Below are 11,141 nucleotides of genomic sequence, written 5' to 3'. Positions count from 1 at the left end.
GGTTTGGAGCTCCTAGCTGGGTGACCCCTGGAAAGTCACCTGACTTCTCTGTGTTTCAGTGTCCTTATCAGCATAATGAGGATGGACATGGAAACTACTCTAGGGGTGGGGGAGGGACTGAACAATGTGATAAAATATGTATAAGAGTGCCTGACACATGGTGAGAACTCAGTACATGTGCGGTGCTGCTGCTGCTGCTGCTGCTGAAGTGATGACAACAACAGCGGTGGTGATGATAACAATGGTGACAATGACAACGATGACTGTGATGACAATAATGATGGTGGTGGTGATGATGATGGTGACAAGGATGATGACAATGATGGTGATGACAAGGACAATGATGATGGTGATGGTGACTGCCAGAGCTTGAGCAGAGGAGGTGAGGAGTGGAAAAGGATGTGGCAGGGCCATCAGTGACAGATCTGTAAGCCAGGAAAGCAGCAGGGGACCTCTGGTTTTATTGGGGGAGACACATGATCACATGTGCGTTTTGAACTCCCACTGTGCTGTCACGTGGAGAATGGGCTGGAGGAGAGGGAGAGAATGTGTGCAGACCAGCGAGGTGACTTTGGCTCCTTGCATGCTGGACTGAGGGAGCTGCAGAGGCAGAGAGGAGAGGTGGGATATGCAGCAGGTATGAATCATAGCTCTCAATCACCAACACACAATAACTATAACAATTCTTAATTTTCTTTAAGTCAACTTAAACCTGACCCTGACAGAGCCCGCCTCTACCATCTTGCTGATGGGAAAGTCAAACTCACACATGAATCCAGTATTTGTTTTCACTCACTCTGCAGAGTTACGAAATGCCCTTGGGTCTTACATGGCATCAAGGCTCCAGAATTCACAGTGGCTGCCTCTGGGACACACTGCCCTATCCCCCTGTGAGGTGCCTTCATGCCTGGACACACTGTGGCTCTGAGTCACCATTTAGGAAAAGGCAGGAAGGCCAGACTTCCTCCCAGAGCACCTCCGGGCAACAGGGCCTTCAACCTTTCTCCAAGTTCCCCTTCCCATTTCAAGGAAAACTCAGATCAAGGATTTAAGCTGCTGAGCAGGAAGCATTAATCATCTCACCAGCAGCTGGTGCAGGTGCAAAGCAGGCTGGACTTGGGTGAGGATTCACATGTCTCTGGCCCCTTATGCCAGAATGACAGGGCACGCAGGGGCCAGGGCATGGTTGGCTTGTGCTTCAGGAGTGGTGGCTCTCTCCCTTTCCACCCCAGCTCTTCTACCTTGTGCGTTGGGGGAGGGTGCAGCTTGTCAGCAGAGGTGGGGATGCAGCCTGAGCTTGTGTGGCAGCTGCTCAGGAGCACTGTGGACCAGCACTGAGAATACCTGATGCCCAAGGGAGCTGCGTCCCAGCAAGAGTGGAGGCCGCCGGGGACACAAGGCTTTCTGTCACATCTGACACAAGGCAATTGTGAAAGCTAGCAGTTATTGTGTATGTAACTGGGGGACAGTCCCGTGCTAAGCATGTGGCAACTGCCACCTCATTGAATCTTCCAGGACACAAATTGATACTATTGTCAACCTTCAGATAAAGAGAGGGAGGGAAGGCAGAGATCAGTGATTTGCCCCAGATCTGGCTGAGCTCCTGACACCCCTCTCTGCCTCCCACAGAGTCCTCTGACCCCCGGGGTGCCACACTGGCAGGCTAACAGGATGGAGGCGTATCTCTTTGGACCTTAGGCAGGGCAAGTACGTGCCGTCTTGGATGCTTCCCACATCCTTTCCCCTTTCCTGTCTCCTACTTGCCTCTTCCTCTGACCTCATTATTTCTTTTCCTCCCTCTCCTTTTCTCCTGTTGTCCCCAGAGCTCGAGGCCATGTGAAAAATGCCATTTCTCTCTGTCCGTGCCTTTCCTTGGACCCCTAATCCTGGGTCTGAGAACCTTCCACCCCAGACCATCTCATCTCCTCGATCGCTCACAATGACAGGAAAGTCCCCAACAGCTTGCTCTACTCTGCTGCACGACCTCCTTGATGAGTATTTCATTCTGCTTGCTAATTTTGTTTAAAAAAAAAAAAGAAAAAACAGCCCCCAACCCTGCCTATGCAGGCATCTACCTCCTTGAGCTTTACATTTTGGGGGTCAGCAAGCAGCAGCCCTTGGCCACGTCTGCAGTGCTGAAGTCTCCAATTAGTGCTCAGACTGCATGGATGGGCTGTGCCTAGGGGCTGCGTGCACAAAGCTCATGGCCTTGGTGATGCAGTTTGGCTGCAGGGGGTCTGAGGATGCAGTGACTCTGTTCCGAGCGCCTCATCCTTGCAGGGAGACAGATGATGTATCTTATGTCACATGCTCATTAGGCCACTGCACCCGCCCTCCGTGACCAGCATGAAGTCAGAGCCATTGCATGAGCTGCTAACTTCTCCAAATGAATCTCTTTTCAGGCCACATTTCTCTTTTGAGCAAGGTGAAGAGTTTTCCTGTCATTGGACCGTGAAGCAAGGCTGGTTGAGTTCGCTGCTCCCTGTATGGGACTAGCAGGGCTCTTCCTCACTCCCAACAGAAGGAGCCAGGCTGGGGCCGCCTCTCATGACTAAGTGCAGAGATGGAATAGGGCCGGGTCAAGCAGTGAGCACTGGAGCTGGAGTCCAGGGCCCATCTGTGCAGCACAGCCCCGGGCAAGCGACAAGCATCTGCCATGTTAGCATGTTAACACCTGCCCCTCTCTAGCATGGTTCCAGTTAAATCAGGAGCAACAAACTCAGAGCCGGCAGTGGCCAGATGAAAAGCATAAATATTCATAGGGAGATATGAGTTACATAGCAGATGCTGAACTGCTTGAATTGTTAATTGCACAAACCCCACCTGGCAATCTCTTTTAAGAAACTACAAGTGCCAAACAATGTGACCACATAAACACACTTCTAGGCCGAGTGAGGCCCGGGATCACGAGGCTATGACCCTTAGAAATAATCCTTCATTCCTATTTGGAATTGCTTGTTGTGCTCTGAGGGGCCAATGCCTCTTATGTCACAGCTGGAAATGCCTGACAGACTGTAAAGGAAGGACACCTTGGCAGGGAGAAGAGAAGTTAAGAGCAAGGTTGGGTGATCCTAGCACCAAGCCAGGAGCACACTCCTGGGGGAGGTGAATCATCCCAAAGGCCCATCTAAATGGCATGCCTCAGCCTCACGGGTGGACAAGAGGACCTCACCAGGAAAGTGGCTGAGCCTCTGGTGAGACTCCCATCCATGGCAGCTCTGCCTGGAGGGCGGCTTTTCACTGCTTAACACAGGTTCATCAGCCTTCCACAGACAGCTCTGAGCCCTTGGTGGGCTTGTCAAGCTGGGTGCTGGTCTCTGCCAGGCTGCAAGAAGCTGACATTAATGTTTTTATCAGCCTGACTTTGGGAGGTCAGTGGGGATGATTACAGACGACATCTCCCTGATCTTAGCAAATAAAATTGATTAAAATGTGCTGAATCAGAAACTCTGGCTGAACAGTTAAAAGCTACAATGTGTTACAGTTTGGGATCATGTCTGATCCCTTTACTGGACAGAGGATTGTTTCAGATGGAAAGACTCAAGAACTTTATAACTCAAGAGAATAGAGGAAAAGTCTTGAGGAGAGAGGTGGGAAGGGTGAAGAGTGGACTTTTACATTAAGGGTCACCTTCCTGTCAAGTGCAGCATCCTTGCATGTGACTGAGTGCACTTTCCTAGTTTTAATATTTAAGCAGTTGTACTTTTTATTTATCCAAATATACATAAAGTATGTATGATGGTTAATTTTATTTGTCAACTTGACTTAGCCTTAGAACTCCCAGATATTTAGTAAAACATCATCCTGGGTGTGTTGGTGAAGGTCCTTCTGGGTGAGGCTAGCATTTGAATTGGCACAGTGAGTAGGCAGGTGGCTTCCCCAGGGTGGGTGGGCCTCCCACAGTCACTGAAGAGCTCAACAGAATGCAAGGCTAAGTGAGAAAGCATTCTTGCTGTTGGCCTGACTGTCTTCCAGCTGGAACATTGGTCTCCTCTGCCTTCAGACTTGGACTGTAATGTAATCATTGGCTCTCCTGGATCTGGACTTCTCAGTCTCCATAATTGTGAGCCACGTCCATATATATATGGTATATTGTGTACATTATATATGTATTCTTTACTTATATTGTATATGGATATGTATTCCTTATAAGGTATATGTGTGTACATGTGTATACATATGTATGTATATATGTGTATATTCCTTAGACAAAAAGACAGAGGGAAAGAACTGTCCTATTGGTTCTATTTCTCTGGAAAACCCTGACTAATACAATATGTGTGTACAAAGTATGCAAACAAATCCAAAACGAGCCAAAGAAAGTTCTAGAAGTTCTCCACATGGGATGGTGTACCTTTAGAAATACTAGTACTCTTAGAGACAATCTCCCTTTTTCACAGATGGGGAAACTGAGGTCCTGAGAATGGAAGGGCCTTGCCCATGCCAGTTATCAGCTGCTGTCATCTTTGGATGTGTATGTGTGTTGAGAACACTTAAAATCTTCCCTCTTAGCAAGTTTTAAGTATTTAATACAGTACTGTTAACTGTAGTCACATTGGGATACATTCAATCCACACTACTTATTACCTTGCATGACTGAAACTATGTGACCTTTGACCAACATTTCTCCACGTCCCTTCCAGCAAATACTGCATGATCTCATGAATACGTGGAATTGAAAATAGTCAAACTTATACAAACAGACAAGAAAGTGGTGTTTGCCACCAAGGGAATAGGAGAACATATTTACCAGGCACCTTCTTACTGACTCTGATGTTAGGCTTCTTTAGTCTGGACCTTGTACTCTCCCAACTTGCATACTCACACACATGAATGTGCACACACATGCACATGTCCTTGCACACTCACATACCCAAACTTCCCTAGAAACTTGATGGAGAACACCATATCACATGTGTCAGATGCTTGCTCTGTGCCAGGCATCACACTAAGTGTCTGAAATGGATTAACTCATCCAATCTTCACAATGATTCTATGAAGTAAGGCAAATCTGGTTCCTGTTTTATAAGGAAACGAAGGCCCAGAGAAGCTAAGCAATATGCCTAAGGCCACACAGCTGGTAGGCAACCCAGCTGACTTTAGATCATGTACTCTTACCCCAGTGATCTTACCCCAGTGATGAAAAGAGTTTGGGGGTTCAGTGATGTACTTAGAGAGAATTTTGGCTTTTGGATCCTTGGAGAAAATCCGGTTAGCCGAGAGGTCATCAAACACCATGCTGGGGTAGGGAAATTACCTTTTCTCCTGATTTCTGTCACTGATGAGATGACTAGAGGAAGTTTCCTGTGGCCCTGGTAGCCTATCAATAGGCTGGTGTGAGGTTGCCAAGGGTCATGCAGTGGCCAGAGTGAGGCTGGCCTGCCATGGCTGTGGTCTTGAAGAGGGTGCCTGAGGTAGCAGAAATCCAGGATGGCCGCCAAGATTCTTGCCCCCTGGTGTACACGCCTTGTATGACTGCTTCCCCTTCAGTGTGGCAGATGCCATAGTATGATGGGGTGTCATTTCTGTGGTTGTTAGGTTGCATGATTAAGAGGTTTTGAAGATGTGATTAAGGTTATTAGTCAGTTGACTTTACAAACAGGAGAGTATCTTAGTGGTCTTGACCTAATCACATGAGCCCTTCAAAGCTGGGTCTAGAGGTCAGTGATAAAGAGTTTAGAGAGGTCCCTGCTGGGATGGAAGAAGGCAGACATCAACATTGTGAGCTGACTATGGGCAGGGAGCTGAGGGCATCCCTGGTTGCTGACAGTGGTGTCAGCTAGATAATGACTAGCAAGAAAATGGGGACCTCAGTCCTACAACCTCTGGGAACTAAATTCTGGCAGCAAAACTAATGAGATTGAAGAACACAAGTTACAGAGGAGATCACAGCCCAACCAGTGCCTTCATTACAGCCTGTGAGACCCTGAGCAGAGAACTCAGGTAAGAAGTTCCCAGATTCCTGACCCATGGAAAACGCGAGATGATAAATGTATTATTTTGAGCTGCTAAGTTTGTGGCATTTTGTTACAAACAATAAAAAACTAATACAATACCCTTGGGCTCTGGGGAAATGGTGTCTCCACCACCATCTTTCTAGCTCAGCAGCTGAGGGCTAGCCATAGGTTGGTTTAATGCCTGGTTTGGGCCTGATCCTCAGTCAGGAGGAAAGTGCCTTGTGAATAAGTATAGGCCAGTGGCCTCACAATCTGTCCATAGGTAGATGCCGGAATCCAGACGATGGTCACGTGGCTGCGGAATGCTAACATCCCTCTTTCCTGGAGAGAGGGCTGCTGATCCCCGGGGAGAGCAAGCCATTTCTGCTGGCTCAAACCCAACCTGTGTTTTAAAAGTTTTAAAGTCCCTGGGCATGTACTTTGGCCTCCATTTCTGGGTGTGCTTATCATGAATGTGAACTTGAAGGGGTCAGTTTGATTCCTGTGATTCCAAGTGTTATCTGTGTCAGCTACTGAACTTCCTCCTGACAAAATTTTTAAACCCTATCCATTCTCTGTCATTTTAAGGCATTTAAAAATATTCCACTTTGTTGTTTTTCTTTGGCACTTTCTGCCAGCATGGTCACATGCGGGGGCTTCATGAGGTCCTGGAGCAGTTCTTAGGCTTTCCATCTGGAAAGTCTGCTCATATTGCAGGAACGAGGGGGACACAATGGCCCTGCTATGGCCTTCCCACCAGTGCCCATGGGGGAAAACTCACCTTTTCTCTCTTCGGTGGCTATTTTAAGAATTGTCACAGTATCTAAAATAAGAATCCAGTATGCGGTCAGTGTGAAAACCGCCAGTGACAGTGGGGAGGGGGTGAGGAAGGTGACAGGTGAGTGGGAGACGCTGGAGGCAGGCTGCCTAATCCCCTGATGGTGTAAGGCTCCTCCCATGCTTTTCCGCTGGGGGAGGCTGAGGCTTCTCCCCCACACCCCACACCCCAGCCACCCACTGGTTGAGAGACCACCTGCAAAGCTTCCATCCAGGCTTCGGGTCCCCAGGTGAGGCCACACTTCCTCATCTGGGTTTGGAGGAGGTGCTCACCCTCGCCTATAAGACAGGATGTGAGGTCAGCCTTCCCTTGGCCTCCGAAAGCCTGGTGAGGGCATTGCCCCAGCCATACCCCAGCTCTGGGAAATGACCTCAGGAAGTTGACAGCCTCCTCACCGCCAAAGCTAACCTGCTGCCCCTGAGGTCCGGATGTCATCTCAGCTTCTTGTCATTACTAAACATGAGACTTTGGAAATCATGGTTGAAAGTGCCATCTCAAGCAGGAGCTGGCCCTCTGTGAGAAGGGCATTTGCTCTAGGTCTTCCTGGGGCCACCCCTTTGCAGCAAGAAGGCCTATGCTCCATGCCCACCCAGATATTGAATACCCACCGCTGCCCCACAGCCTCTGGACAGCAGACTTTTTGTTTTTTTAGGGTACTTATCTTGTTTATTTACTTTCACTTTGTTTATTTTCTTTCTCCCCCATGCCTGAGGGTAGAGACTCCTGTCACCTGCTGCATCCCCAGCTCTTAGCTCAGGCTGGCTAAGAGCTGGGCACACTCAGGACACAGTCAGGGCATGCCCAGTGTGCGGCTGTCCAAGGAAGGCAGCACCTCCAGGAACAGCCCAGAAGCTTCTCCGTGGCAGCCAGCCTCCAGCGATGGGGTGTTCACCACTTTGCAAGGCAGCTCTTTCCCAGCTCTCACATGCGCTAAGTCCAATCTGGGGCCTTCAGAGAAAGCCCAGAGCAGCCTCAAGGGGAAAGCATCTGAGCCAAAGCTGCATCCATTCACAGGAAATGCCCTAAAGGGCAAAGAGCGTGCTGAGTCTGCTCCTAGGAGGGCCCATCTGCTGCCCAGGTGAGAGGCTCCCTGGGGCCTTTGGTTTCCTCTCTTGTGGCTTGGGAAAATGTCTGCTGTATCAGCATGGTACCGAGATGTCTCTCCTTTCTGCTCTCCACAGAGCACGGCATCCAGCAGGCCTGACGGTGGGTGCTGGACAGGGCCCAGCAGAGCGAAGGTGGTTTCCACCAGCCTCCACGTCCTCAGGGTGTCCCTCTGCTTGCTCAGAGCTGATACATCCTCTCTTCGCATGTCTTCTTATAATGTAACAGTATACTCTGTAAATATCGTCGCTGCTGACAAGACCATTAATTCATGTTCATAGAGACTATTCAGCATTCTAGCAATGCATAGAAAGCAGGAGCACATTACAACCCCATGCATTTGGGTCCTCACAGGGATGCTTCCCTCCTGGCAATAAAAGAAAAGGAGGGAAGGCAATGACTATTTTCTGAAAAGGCAGAAAAACTGGCTGCCAGGGAACTTGAATAAGCACCATTTCTCATTGTTGCTCACTCCACCTGGAAGCTTCACGCTGGGGACTGGACGCTGTGACAAGTAGCGGAGGTCACCTCCCTGCAAGCCGTTCCCAGATGAGAAAGAGCTTCCCTGCTCACACTGACCCCTCAGGTGCCCTAGATTGTTCGCCCCCTCATCCCACATGCCCATGCCCCTCTCCCATGGGCTGCGCCTGGGAGCTGTCCACCTCTCTCCATCCCCACACCCACCAACTACAACACAAGCCTCTACCCTTTCTTGCAGCAATTTCTTGTATCATCTGTCTGTTTCTATACCTGCTACATCCACTACCACTGCCCATCCTGTAGCTGAGAGATCTTTCGCATCCTGTATCAGACCAGGTCCCTCTGCTACACACACTCAGCCTAAAGCTGAAATTCCTTTTGTGGCTTCTAGGCTTTGTGTGCTCTGGCTTCTTCTACCCTCTTCCCCTTGTCCACAGGGCTCTGGGCACTCAGTTTCTCTTAGTCTCCAGACCATGCTGACCTCATTCCTACCTCAGCGCCTTTGCACTTGCTGTTCTTTCTGCTGGGAAAACAATGGTTTGGACATTTTCTTGGCTGACATTCTCTATCATTCTGGCAAAGATTTGGTGTCCTCTCTTCAGGATGGCTCTGCTGAGTCCCCTAGCTGCTTTCAGTGCTCTTCATGGGCTTTGTCACCATCCAAAATATTCTGGCTCATTATTTGGCTGCCAGTTTCTTGATGCCTTCATGTCTGTCTGCTGACATCTACGTGCCCTAGCCAAGAGAAGTGTTTGACATGAAATATGACCCCATAGGCCATGTGACCTCCCAATATGAAGAAAGGAACACAGCCCCAAGGCTCAGAGAGTGCATGCGTCTTCCCCAGGATCACACAGGACACAGGTCAGAGCCAGCTCTGGACTCCAGAACCACTGAATCTTCTCTGTGGACCTCATATCCCGGATGTGGCCACCCTAGGTGAGGGCAGGATGCGGCCTTGATCATGGACTGGGGCACAGTCACACTGAAACCCAAGCCCCAATTGTTCCCTGGGAGCTTACTCTGTGGGGCCAGGTTTTCCAAAGGTGGCTATGGGAGGAACCGGGTTCTGGGGGTTGGTGGAGGTGGTGGCAGAGGCTCTGCAGACAGGGCAGGCCATGCTTCCACCTTGGCTGGGGCGCAGGGCTGAAGGAGGAGTGGCCAGGCTGACAGTGACAGATTCCCCATCAGGGGTCGTTTCCAGGATGCCGTGTGTCCCCAGCCTGGAACTGCACAGCCAGTGGGATGTTTATTAATCGCAGCTATGCTGAAGGAGCAATTGCACGGAATTGGACCCTGTGGTGATGCAGTGTTTGACTTTGGGAGCCCCATTTTGAAGAGGATGGGTCATTTCTGAGGTTGGAGACAGAGCCCTGAGAACTTGAAGTAAAGAGTCTTAGACTCTTGTGTGTGCTTGGTTCCACACTTGGGGCACTGAATGTGGGCCCTGCCTTGAGCCACAGCTGCTAAGGGTGCAGAGAGGGGAGACACAGAGGGCCTTGCTCCAGAGAGTGCATTGTTGGGCCAGCAGTGCTAAGTCAGGCCCCTGGCTGACAAGCCACGGGGCAGTGTGAGCCCAGGGATGGCGCCTAATAAAAATCCAGAGAGAGTTGGCCTGGAAAGCACACATCAAGGAGGTCCAACACCAAATGTGCACCCAAGAGGGACGGTCACTTTTCCGCATAGGCCTAAATGGGAGCTACAATGCAAGACTTGGTCAAAAGTAGCAACTTTGCCCAGCACGTCCTTCTAGGCTCCAGGATGGGGGGCGGGGTTTCTCTCTGATACAGGACTCTCCAGGAGAGAGGAAGACCATGTTCCACCTGACTGAGGAGAGGGGTAAAGAGGGACCTGAGGACGAGAGACCTGGGATCTTCCATCCCCCAGAGGCCCCACTCCAGGTTATCTTAAGTATGGGCATGTTCAGGAATAGGGACTGCAAGGTGTGATGTGGTCCCCCAGAGGCCCAAGACCCTCTCTTCCCTCCTTCTTTGTGCCCCCTCCAGCAGGACTCTAGTCACTGCACTTAACTGCTGCACAGACAATTCACATCCAACCTAGGCTTGTGTGACTGACTGTTAAGTGACGGTGACACAGCATTTGCTAAGCTCTTACCAGGTCCCAGAATGCTTGTTCGGCCTCAGTCTTAGGAGGTGGGCTCTAGCCCCACCTTACAGAAGAGAACACAGAGTCTGGGAGTGTTGGGTAGGGCGACCACAATCTCACAGCCTGTAAGGGGAGGAGCCCAGGTGTGAGCCGAGGGGTCTGGCTGCCCTGTCTGTGCACAGGGCCCCGGCAGCCTGCAGATGGACGGGCTGGGCCTCGTGGGTGACAGCTGGAGGCAGCTCTGATAACGCTGAGAGTGATTTGTAACGTCAACGGCTTCATCATGTAATTAGTCCCTGAAAATAGCCCATTTTCTTCGCTAGTTAAATCTGTCACACGGGCTAGACAGGTGAGAATTCTTACAAAGCTCTTTCTTTCCACAGTGAACCTTTTCCATGCCACCACATGCTCTGGATTTAGGAGGACTGCAATTAAAAGCTGCCTACTCAGTGCAAGAGAGCAACCGCCCATTGCGTTTCCCTAGCGGTGCTGACCTGGGTCCTCTCTAGCCTCTCCCTAGAGCGCCCCCTGCTGTTCTAGTGACTTCAGCAACCAACCCAATGGTGAACGCAAAAGTGCCCTCAGCCTCTACTGTCAAGGTTCTCTGGGTTTGATAATTGAACAGACTCCTCTTTAATGTCCCATAGGGTGGGCGCTTATTTATTTTTAGTGCCGTC

At 50.1% G+C, this 11,141-nt stretch overlaps 3 long non-coding RNA genes across 3 annotated transcripts in view; all 3 read left to right on the top strand.

The window, feature by feature from the left end:
* LOC115280404 overlaps window positions 1–11,141 on the top strand; it is a 263,699-nt gene that overhangs the window by 207,717 nt on the left and 44,841 nt on the right. The gene's annotated exons all lie outside the window — the stretch shown is intronic.
* LOC115280403 lies at window positions 389–3,746 on the top strand. Its single transcript, XR_003903757.1, has 3 exons — window positions 389–637; window positions 1,630–1,707; window positions 2,403–3,746. It is a non-coding gene; the product is annotated as an uncharacterized LOC115280403 (long non-coding RNA).
* Window positions 9,106–10,923, top strand: LOC115280405. Its single transcript, XR_003903759.1, has 2 exons — window positions 9,106–9,297; window positions 10,848–10,923. It is a non-coding gene; the product is annotated as an uncharacterized LOC115280405 (long non-coding RNA).

This window comes from Suricata suricatta, chromosome 16 (assembly GCF_006229205.1).
Source record: "Suricata suricatta isolate VVHF042 chromosome 16, meerkat_22Aug2017_6uvM2_HiC, whole genome shotgun sequence".
NCBI classification, from domain to species: domain Eukaryota; kingdom Metazoa; phylum Chordata; class Mammalia; order Carnivora; family Herpestidae; genus Suricata; species Suricata suricatta.
Note: the sequence above shows the minus strand (reverse complement) of the source record. Positions and strands in the feature narration are given on the sequence as shown.